The sequence below is a fragment of the Penaeus vannamei genome, chromosome 36 (genome assembly GCF_042767895.1).
Source record: "Penaeus vannamei isolate JL-2024 chromosome 36, ASM4276789v1, whole genome shotgun sequence".
Lineage (NCBI taxonomy): Eukaryota > Metazoa > Arthropoda > Malacostraca > Decapoda > Penaeidae > Penaeus > Penaeus vannamei.
The window spans coordinates 831951-841950 of NC_091584.1; the positions used below are offsets into that span (position 1 = coordinate 831951).

Sequence of the window (10000 nt, forward strand, 5' to 3'; positions counted from 1 at the left end):
TCTCTCTCTCTCTCTCTCTCTCTCTCTCTCTCTCTCTCTCTCTCTCTCTCTCTCTCTCTCTCTTTCTCTCTTCACTTTCTCTCACTTTCTCTTTCTCACACACACACACACACACACACACACACACACACACACACACACACACACACACACACACACACACACACACACACACACACACACACACACATACACACACACACACAAAACCTCCCCCCCCCCCCTCAACACACGCACACAACAACCTCCCCTTCCCCACATGCACACATAACCCCCCCCTACAGACACACGCAACTCCCCCCTCCCCCCCCCGCCCCCTCCACACTTGACCGCCCTCCGCCGGGGCGCCCCGACCGTTTAAGTGAAACCGGCGGCCCGACCGAATCCCGACCAACGGGTACCCGACTCTCACTCTCATGGCGCTGGGAAGACTGACTGGGGGGGGAGGGAGGGGGGAGGGGGCGGGAGGAGGAGGGGGAGTCTCAGCTGCTTTCTATCTCTTCGTTTCGTATCTTCGTTTCGTATCTTCTGTTTCATCTCCCGATTTTTTTTCTATCTCTTTCTTTTTCGAAGTTCTAGGAAAGGTTTTTTTCTTTCTTTTTTTTGCTGTGTTTTTTGTGTGATTTGTGTGTTCTTTCTTCTTGTTCTTGTTTTTTTTATTCTTCTTCGTCTTCTACTTCTTTTTCTTTTTCTTCTTCATCATCGTCTTTTTCTTTTTCTTCTTTCTCATCTTTTTCTTTTTCTTCATCTTCTTCTTCCTTTTGTTTTTCTCCTTTCCCCTCTTCCTCCTCCTTTTCTTGCCCTTTTTCTTTTTCTTCCTTCTCCTCCTCTTCTTCCTGTTTCTCGTCTCCGTTCTCTTTACTCTTTACTTATTTTCTGCTTGCTCTCCACTTCCCCTTTCGCATAAATTAAACAAACTAAAATAGAAATCAGTGGAAATACAAACAGAAAGACGATGGAATAAGGTAATAAATTAGAAACTTATTCACATGACAGACACACACCTATCTGATCTCCCCCCCCCTCCCCTCCCCCCCTCCCCCTCCACATTCCTCCTCCCCCCATTCCCCCCTTTTCTCCTCCCCCTTTTGGGTGCCTATTCTCCCTTGTCACTTATCCCTTTCCATCTCCCTTCCACCTTTCTCCTTTCTCACTCTCCTCCACTTTCGCTTTTTTTCCCACTCCCTCCCCATCCTTCTTTTCCTGCCTCTCTGTCCTCCTCCTGCTACATTATTCCCCATCCCCTTCTACTCCTTCCCTCTTCCCCCATATCCTCTTCTCTCTTCCCCACCCTCTCCCCCCATTCACTCCTACCACCGCACTTACCCCCCTCCCCCCAACCGTACCCCATTTCATTCCCCATTTCCTCAACTCCTCACCTCCCTCCCCATCCCCCTTCTCTCTTCCCCAACCTCTCCCCCATCACTCCCCCCCCCACAACCCCTCCCCCTCTCACTCCCCCCCCAACCCCCCCCTCCTCCCCAGTCTCACCCCCTTTCACTCACTCCCCAAATGCACGCTAATCCCCCGTGGGTAAGTTGGGGAAGGGGAAGTAAGGATTTTCCTCACAGGTTAGGGAATTAAGGGAAGAGAGGAGAGGGGGATGGGGAAGGGGGAAAGGGCGAGTGGGGAGGGGGGGGTAAAGGAAAGGGGAGGAGGAGGAGGGGGGTTGGGAATCACGTATAGGGAGGAGGGAGGAGGGGAGATGTAAAGGGAAAGAGAAAGGAGAGGAAGGGTAGGAAGGAGGAAAGGGGAAAGGGAGGGGAAAGGGAGAGGTATGGGGAGGGGAGAAGGAAGAGGAAGAAGGAGGAAAAGAAAAGCATAAAAAATAAAAATAAAATAAAAAAAAAACGGAAAAAGTGAAAATAAGAGAGAAATCAATAAAAGATCGACGAGATCGCCGAAAGCAAAAAAATAAATAAACAAGAATAGAAGAAAGAAAGAAAAAAAAAGGAAAACGAGAAATTAAGAGAGAAAGGAACTCGCTCTTGTTTACATTCCTCTCCCTCAACTTTCCTCCACGGTTCCCAAGGTCGTTTCTGATGAGTCTATTAAGCCCTTCGGTGCCCACTTAAATGGGGAAAGTGGGAAGGAAAGGGGAAGGAAAGGGGAAGGGAGGGAGGAGTTGGAGGGAGGGAGGGAGGAAGGAGGAGGGAGGGAGGGAGGAGGAGTGGGGGGTAGGTGGGTGGGGAGGGAGGAGGAGTTGGAGGGTGGGGAAGGAGGGAGGGTGGGGGAAGGGAGGGAGGAGGAGGAGGAGGAGGGTGGAAGGGAGGAAAGTGGGAAGAAGAGGGGAAGGGAGGGAGGAGGAGGAGGGAAAGGAGGGAGGGGGAGGGAGGAAGGAGGAGGAGGAGGGAGGGAGGGAGGGAGGAGGAGGTGGGGAGTAGGTGGGTGGGGAGGAGGAGAGTTGGAGGGTGGGGGGGGGAGGAGGTGGGGGAAGGAGGGAGGGAGGGAGGAGGAGGAGGAGGAGGGTGGGGAAGGGAGGGGGAAAGTGGGAAGGAAAAGGGGAAGGGAGGGAAGGAGGAGGAGGGAGGGAGGGAGGAGTGAGGGAGTTGGAGGGTAGAGGGAAGGAGGGGGGAGGGAGGAGAAGGAGGGTAGAGGAGGGTGGGGGAAGGAGAAGGAGGAGGAGTTGGAGGTAGAGGGAGGAGGAAGGGAGGGAGTAGGTGGGTGGGGAGGAGGAAGGGAGGAGGGAGGAGGGAGGAGGAGGAGGTAGGGGGAGGGATGGGGGAAGGAGGAGGAGGATGGGGGAGGGATGGGGAGGAGAAGGAGGGAGGGAGGAGGAGTTGGAGGGTGGGGAGGGAGGGAGGGTGGGGGAAGGGTAGGAGGGTGGAAGGAGGGAGGGAAGGAGGAAGGTGGGAGGAGGGAGGAGCAGTAGGAGAGTGGGGGAAGGAGGGGGAGGAGTAGGTGGGTGGGGAGGGAGGGAGGGGAGGAGAGGGAGGAGGAGAGAGGGAGTTGGAGGAAGGAAGGAGGAGTGGGGAGGGAGGGAGGGAGGAGTATGAGAGTGGGGGAGGGATGAATATGGGGCTGTGGGAGGAAGGGGAGAGGATGGGGAGAGGGAGAGAAAGGACACAGAAGGAGCTGTCAGGTAAGGGGGGGGTAAGGAATGGAAGGAAGGGGGGGGAGGGAGGGAGGGGGGAGGGTGTAAAGGGAGAGAGGGGAAGGGGAGAAGAGGATTAAGAGGAGGGAGAGGAAGAGAAAGAAGATAAGGATGAAGATGAGAAAAAGGAGCAGGAGAGAAAAGAAGAAGAGGAGGAGGAGAAGGAGGCCAAGAAGAAGAAAGATTAGAAAGTTAGGATATATAAAAAGAACAATAAAATTCAAATTAATAACTACGAAAAAGACAACTCAGGGGAACCGGTAATGATACAGCAAATAAATAATAAAAAATAAGCAAAAATAAGAAGAGGAAATAGGATAAAAATAGTCTAAAACGAGGAAGAAATCCCACAAGGTTTGGGACAAAGAGACTGGAAACACGTGATAAGATCCCATAAAAAAACACGAAAGCAAAAAGAAAGAGTCAGGGAAGAAATAACAATAGGGCGATAAAGATATACATAAAAAAGAGCGAAGGAAAAAGGGACATCCTTAAGGGTGTCAGTCTGGTCTTGTAACCGTCCTCCGTTTTCCTTCTTTCTCTCTCTCCTTGTCGCCTTTTGTCTCCCGGGATCGCTAGAACAAAACCAGGATTACCGTTCGCGGATGCGGCCGGATTCATGGGTTTGCTCGTTATAAGAACGGCGCTCGTAAAAGTACCTCAAAGGAGCGTTAGGTAATTTCTGTAAATTTTTTATACGTGGCAATTCCTTCGTTTCTTGTAGGATCTGTCTTTCATAAGGTTTAATGGGATTAGGCGAACGCTAGTGAAAGTGACTGAGGGACAGGTATGGACTGTCAAATAAATGGCATTATTGCTCAGAAATATTATTCTCTTTGTGACGATGATTAGAACGAAATTATGAGCGTGGATGATTATGATGAATTGATGCGATGTGTTCAGTCAACTGGTACTTTAATTGAACGCATTATTATCACTGAAATAACCCCCTATTCCTTAATGCCAAGCGGCCCTTCACAACAAATGGAACAGGCGACCCCCCCCCTCCTCCGAAAGAAAAGAAAGTGAAAACAAAAGTGAATCGAAAGCGGTCCCTCCAGAGGCGCCGTCAAGGTCGTCCGAAAGCGTTATCCTTCCGGGCGCGGCGGTGGTTAAGACGAAGCGTACCTGGACTAATTATGTCATTTGTGTAAGTCTACGCACTAATGAGAGTCGTCTGGAAGGATGGATCGGTTCCTGCGCGGGGATTAACGTATAAGAAGCCGCCATTACCGTCTCTAATTGATGTGAAAGAGATTCAGCCGAGTGAGAAGGTGAGAGCGGGGAAACGGACAGCGTCGCTCGGATTTACGCGGATGCGCTTACGCGAACGCTGGCGGCGACTCTTACGCGAACGCAGGGGCGAAGGCAGGATTAGGTGCGTTCGCGCAGAAAGAACATCGAAAGTGAAATGAATGTTTAAATCGGTAAGCATCTGAGCGGAATGAAGCAGAAGATCGATGGGAAGACAAGTAATACGAGTAAACAAGCGTATAAATAGACATGTAGAGAAAGCTAAGATAAAGAGATGAATAAGCGTAATACACGCGCATATAAGCAACCAAACAAACCAACAATGCATACAGACACAGACAGATAGACAGATACACACAAACACGTACACACGCACCCATACACATACAAACCAGTAAAATCAACCTCCAGACAGAGACACAAGCCCGAAACTCACACCCAGAGACCCTCGCCGCAGCCCAAACAAACAAACAAAACAAACGGTCTTTTCTAAGCATAGGGCGAGGGAGACGGCACAAAAGACCGTTTGTCGGGGCCTTGGTCCGAGGAGCCAGACCTGCTCGTAATTCAATTCTCAGACCAGAAGGAATTGGGGATCGCCTGATTTTCTTCGTGTGTTTTCGTTGATTGTTTATTGTGATTATTGTTGTTTATTCACATTTATCTATTTTTTCTTCTATGTGGAGAGTCGCCCGATTTTCTTCGCGTGTTTTCGTGGATTGTTATTGTGATTATTATTGTTTATTCATATTTATCTATATTTTCTTCTATGTGGAGGGTCGCCTGATTTTCTCCATGTGTTTTCGCTGATTGTTATTGTGATTATTGTTGTTTATTCATATCTATCTATTTTTTCTTCTACGTGGAGGGTCACGTGATTTTCTTCGTGTGTTTTCGCTGATTGTTATTGTGATTATTATTGTTTATTCATATTTATCTATTTTTTCTTCTATGCGGAGGTTATTGTCTATTTCCTTCTCGATTGTAGTTAAATATATTTTCAATTATCATCAGGTTTCTTCTCTCTAACCGACATGAAATTGCTATTTTATTCGTAATTTTATTGTAAAATAGAAATATTCGTTAATAAGTACATATATTCGTGTAAGAAATTAATCCCCATTTTGTTTATTTTTGTCCTTTTTCCTTTGATTATCTTTCTGATCTTTGTGTGATATGAAGTGTAATTATTCGTAATTATTGTCATTTATTTTATCCCCCGTTTTCTCCTTTTTTTCCCTCCTCTCTCTTTCCCTTTTTCTCTTTCTTTGGCCTTTTCCGTTTTCTCACATTCCTTCACACATTTTCCTTCCATTCTCTCTTTCTCCCTTCTTTTTCTTATCTCTTTCATTCATTTCCCTTCTATTCTCTCTTTCTCTCTCTTTTCTTATATCTTCCTTTCCCCTTCCATCTCACTTTGCCTCTCTTTCTCTTTCTTTGACCTCCCCTTTCTCGCATTCTCTCACACACTTCCCATCCCATCTCTCCTTCTCTCTCTTCCTTTCTTTCTCTCTTCCTCTCTTTCTCGCATTCTCCCCTTCTCTGATTCCTCTCTTTTTTCCTTCCCTCTCCCTCTCTTCTTTTGACTTCCTCTCTCTTTCTCTCCTCCTCTCTCCCTTCCTTTTTGTGTCTCCTGTCCTGTATTTTCTTTGGCGTTCTCTCCTTCTCTTTCTTACTTTCTTCCTCTCTTTCACTCTCTTTCTCCTCCTCTCTCTCTCTCTCTCTCTCTTTCTCTCTCTTCCGTTGACCTTCTATCCTCTCTCTTACTTTCTTCCTCTCTTTCAATCTCTTCCTTTCCTTCTCTCTCTCTCTCTCTCTCTCTCTCTCTCAATCTCTCAATCTCTTTCTCTCTCTCTTCCCCTCTTTCTCTCCCTTTCTTCGACCTTCTCCCACCAACCCTCTCATCACTCACCTTGTCCTTGGCTTTCACTCGCCTGCCTCCTTCGACCCCTACTGTGCCCCCGCTCCCCCCCCCCCGTCCCATGTCCCCTTCAGTGTCCTGTTTTCGGACACTTATACAATGGCCTTCTTCTTATCCTCCTCCCTCTCTCCTTCTATGTCCTCTCCTTCCCTCCCTTTTGTCTCTGTCCTCTCCCTATCTCTTTCTGTTCCCTCCTTAGCTTTTTCTTGCTTTTTATCCCCCGCATTCTTTGTTTCTTTTCTCTTCTTTCTTGTGTGTCTGTCTCCCCTCCTTCTCTTTATTCACTTCTTACCCCTTCTTTTCTCTATTCCCTCCTCCCTTTCTATCTAACTCCTCCTTCTTTCCCCCTCCTTCTCTCTACCCTCCCTCTCTCTACTCCCTCCTCCCCCTCCTTCTCTGTACTCTTTCCTCCTCCTTCCCTCTCTCTACCTTCTCCTCCTCCTCCTCTTATTCCTCTCTATCCATATCCTTTTTCTTCCCTTCCTTGTTTCAAAAGAATGAAAAAAAACACTTTCTCTAATTCCTTCGGGTCACGTATTTTATCAATTCTTCTGGATCTCGTTCTTGGCATTATATCCCCGAGTCATGACACGTAAATCTCATGACACAATTCCTCTGTGCATGTCTGTCTAGCCTCCAAGAAAGTCATGGGTTTTATGCTTTATATCCGTTGACGTAATGGAATCTCCGGGTTTATGTGGCTCTGTTTACGACAAGCATTTATACAGTGAGGATATAAGCTTCATTGGGCTTGTAGTCCCACAGAGACGGATCATTAATGGCATTCCAATAGCTTGTTTACAGCTGGTATAAATTAATGGCTTGGATTAAGGCGAATTTAATAAGATAAAAGTGGAATGCTTTGAACCGACGGGTCAGGGTTGCCAACGGTCGTAGGTCAGGATGGGGGGGAATGCCGAGGTACCGTTGGCAGCGCTGAAACAGATCCGGATATTATCATTATTTTTTTATTAGTTGGTCTTTATTCTAGCAGTTACACCTCCGTTGTTATCCACTTCTTGTTTACGGCCATTTTCATCGGTTCGTTTCCCGTAATAGATCGTCCACATTAGCATTCGCAAACGGGCCATTTTCCTTCTCGTTTTTATTTCGCCTTTTATTTACATTCAACCTTCTCCTTGTCTCTTCTTTCCCCCCGATTTGCATATTTTGTTTTAGCTTCGTATTCCATTCACCCGTTTAGCTTTTTATGGCAACAATTACTATGTTGAGCATTTGCCGTCGTGTTTGTTTACGTTCTGTTGATTCATTCATAGATATTCATTGGGCTTCATTCACTCTCGCCCGCAAGGCTGATGCGATACGGTGTAACACGTGACTGTCGACACGGAGAAAGTAGGAAGAAGGAGAGAGAGAGAGAGGGAGAGGGAGAGGGAGAGGGAGAGGGAGAGGGAGAGGGAGAGGGAGAGGGAGAGGGAGAGGGAGAGGAGGAGAGAGAGAGAGAGAGAGAGAGAGAGAGAGAGAGAGAGAGAGAGAGAGAGAGAGAGAGAGAGAGAGAGAGAGAGAGGTGGAGGACTGAGGATGATGATGAGGAGGAGGAAGAGGAAGAAATTGGACACAAAGGAGAAAGCGTAGGAAATGGAGAAGGAGAAAGAGTAGTCAGAAGGAAAAGAAGAAGACGAAGAAGAAGAAAGGGACGAAAGAGGATAAGAATAAGTAGAGGAACGAGGAGGAAGAGACGAAGTAGAAGAATGAGAGAGAGAGAGGCGAGAGGAGGGCGCCCGCGTCCCGCCATGAGAACCGGACGGCGCCGATGTGGGAGCGTCACTTTCCCCGCGATCGCACCGGCGAGGCTGGGAGGAGACCGATCGCCTTTGGGCCCGCTCTCGCTGCTCTCACTCGGCGGCGCGTCCGATGGCGGCCTCGTCATCTCGCTCTTATTTGGTTGTTTGTGGTTTACCTGCCTCGTCGCCTTGGTTTTATTTCTTTGCTTTTGGTTTTATTGATTTTGTTTTTGTTTTGGATTAATGTTTTTTATTGTTATTTTGTTGTTTTGTCTCTCGAGTGTCAGGTTTTGTTTATGTTATGGCTGTTAAGTGTACCCTTTAGGCTCGTTACTCCTGTCCTCGCTAAATGCGCGCGGATTCAGTATTTCAATAGTATGTGGTCTTCTTAACTTGATTTATTTTATATCACTTTTATTATCTTGTTGTCTGCTGAGTGCCAGGTGTTAGGTTAATGCCTCTAGGCTCGTTGTCGTTACTCTCACTCGCTGCACGGGTCCGAAAGCCCGCCATGTTTTTTTTCTTCGTTTTTTTCTTCACTTGATTAAACTGTAAGTGTTTACTGCAACTGTTGTTATTGGTATGATATTCTTAGACACGTATTCGCTGTTCTCAACTAGTAGTAAGAGCTTTTATTCTCGTGTACTGGATTTATTTTAGGTCTGTAGTGTTGCTTTATTTGGGTCGAGTGTCCGGCGTTCAATTAATGTTCTTGTTAAAATTACTTTAAGCTCGTTCTCGCTACTCTACTCAATGCACGGGTCCGATTTTTTCCTCATTTTCTATCTCTCTTAATTTTCAGCTGTTGTTATTACTATTTTTATATATAAATGACGATGCTTTCTGATCTTTAATTCTTTTTTTTCTCTTTATTTAATCTGTTATTATTGTTTTTAATCTAGATGACGACTCTTTCTGATCTATTCGTGTTATTAATGTTATCATTGTTATATTATATTAATTACCAGTATTATCACTTTTATTTCGTATTGTTATTATTATCCTCATTTATCGCGACCACTATCATCTGTATTAACATCATCGTAAATCATTATCATAAATATCAAAATTACCATTATCGTGCATCACAATCACAGTCATTATCAATCACCATTACTAATACCACCATCATAAATTATGTTGATTTATTGAGAGAAATTATAATAAAGTCATCAGTAGCATTATTGTATCACGGAATTTATTTGGTGTTGGTGAATGCAAAGAAAATTGGATTTTAACGTTATGAAAAATATATCTTTTCTTTTTCTCATTATTGTAGGTTTCAGTTTTCTTTTTTTCTTTTTTCTTTTTTCTTATCAATAATAGCCATGAATTTTTTTTTTTTTTTTTTTAGCAAACTTTCATTAATCAATTCTTTTTTTACTGATTTTTTTTTTAAATGGAGTTTTGGGGTGACTAAAATATATCGCTTTGTTTACGTTTTCACTTCATTTAACTTTTTTTTGTCTTTTTTCAGACCATCTCTCTTCCTCTTTTTCGAACTCTCTAATTATCCCTTTCGGCTACTTTTACTTCCTTTCTTTCACTTCCTCCTTTTTTATTCCCTTTCTCATTCCTTTGTTTATTTTATTCGTCTTTTTTCGTCGGGTACTAACTCTCTACTCTTTTCCACCTCTCTCTCTCTCTCTCTCTCTCTCTCTCTCTCTCTCTCTCTCTCTCTCTCTCTCTCTCTCTATATATATATATATATATATATATATATATATATATATATATATATATATCTATCTCTCTGTCTCTCTCTCTCTCTCTCTCTCTCTCTCTCTCTCTCTCTCTCTCTCTCTCTCTCTCTCTCTCTCTCTCTCTCTCTCTCTCTCTCTATCTATTTATCTATCTATCTATCTGTCTCTGCCTCTGTCTCTGTCTCTGTCTCTCTGTCTCTCTCTCTCTCTCTCTCTCTCTCTCTCTCTCTCTCTCTCTCTCTCTCTCTCTCTCTCTCTCTCTCTCTCTCTCTCTCTCTCTCTC

General features: G+C 45.3%; 1 protein-coding gene across 1 annotated transcript in view; it reads left to right on the forward strand.

Moving 5' to 3' along the window:
* LOC138859441 (U-scoloptoxin(01)-Er1a-like) overlaps nt 1-10000 on the forward strand; it is a 70259-nt gene that overhangs the window by 2164 nt on the left and 58095 nt on the right. The window lies entirely within an intron of this gene.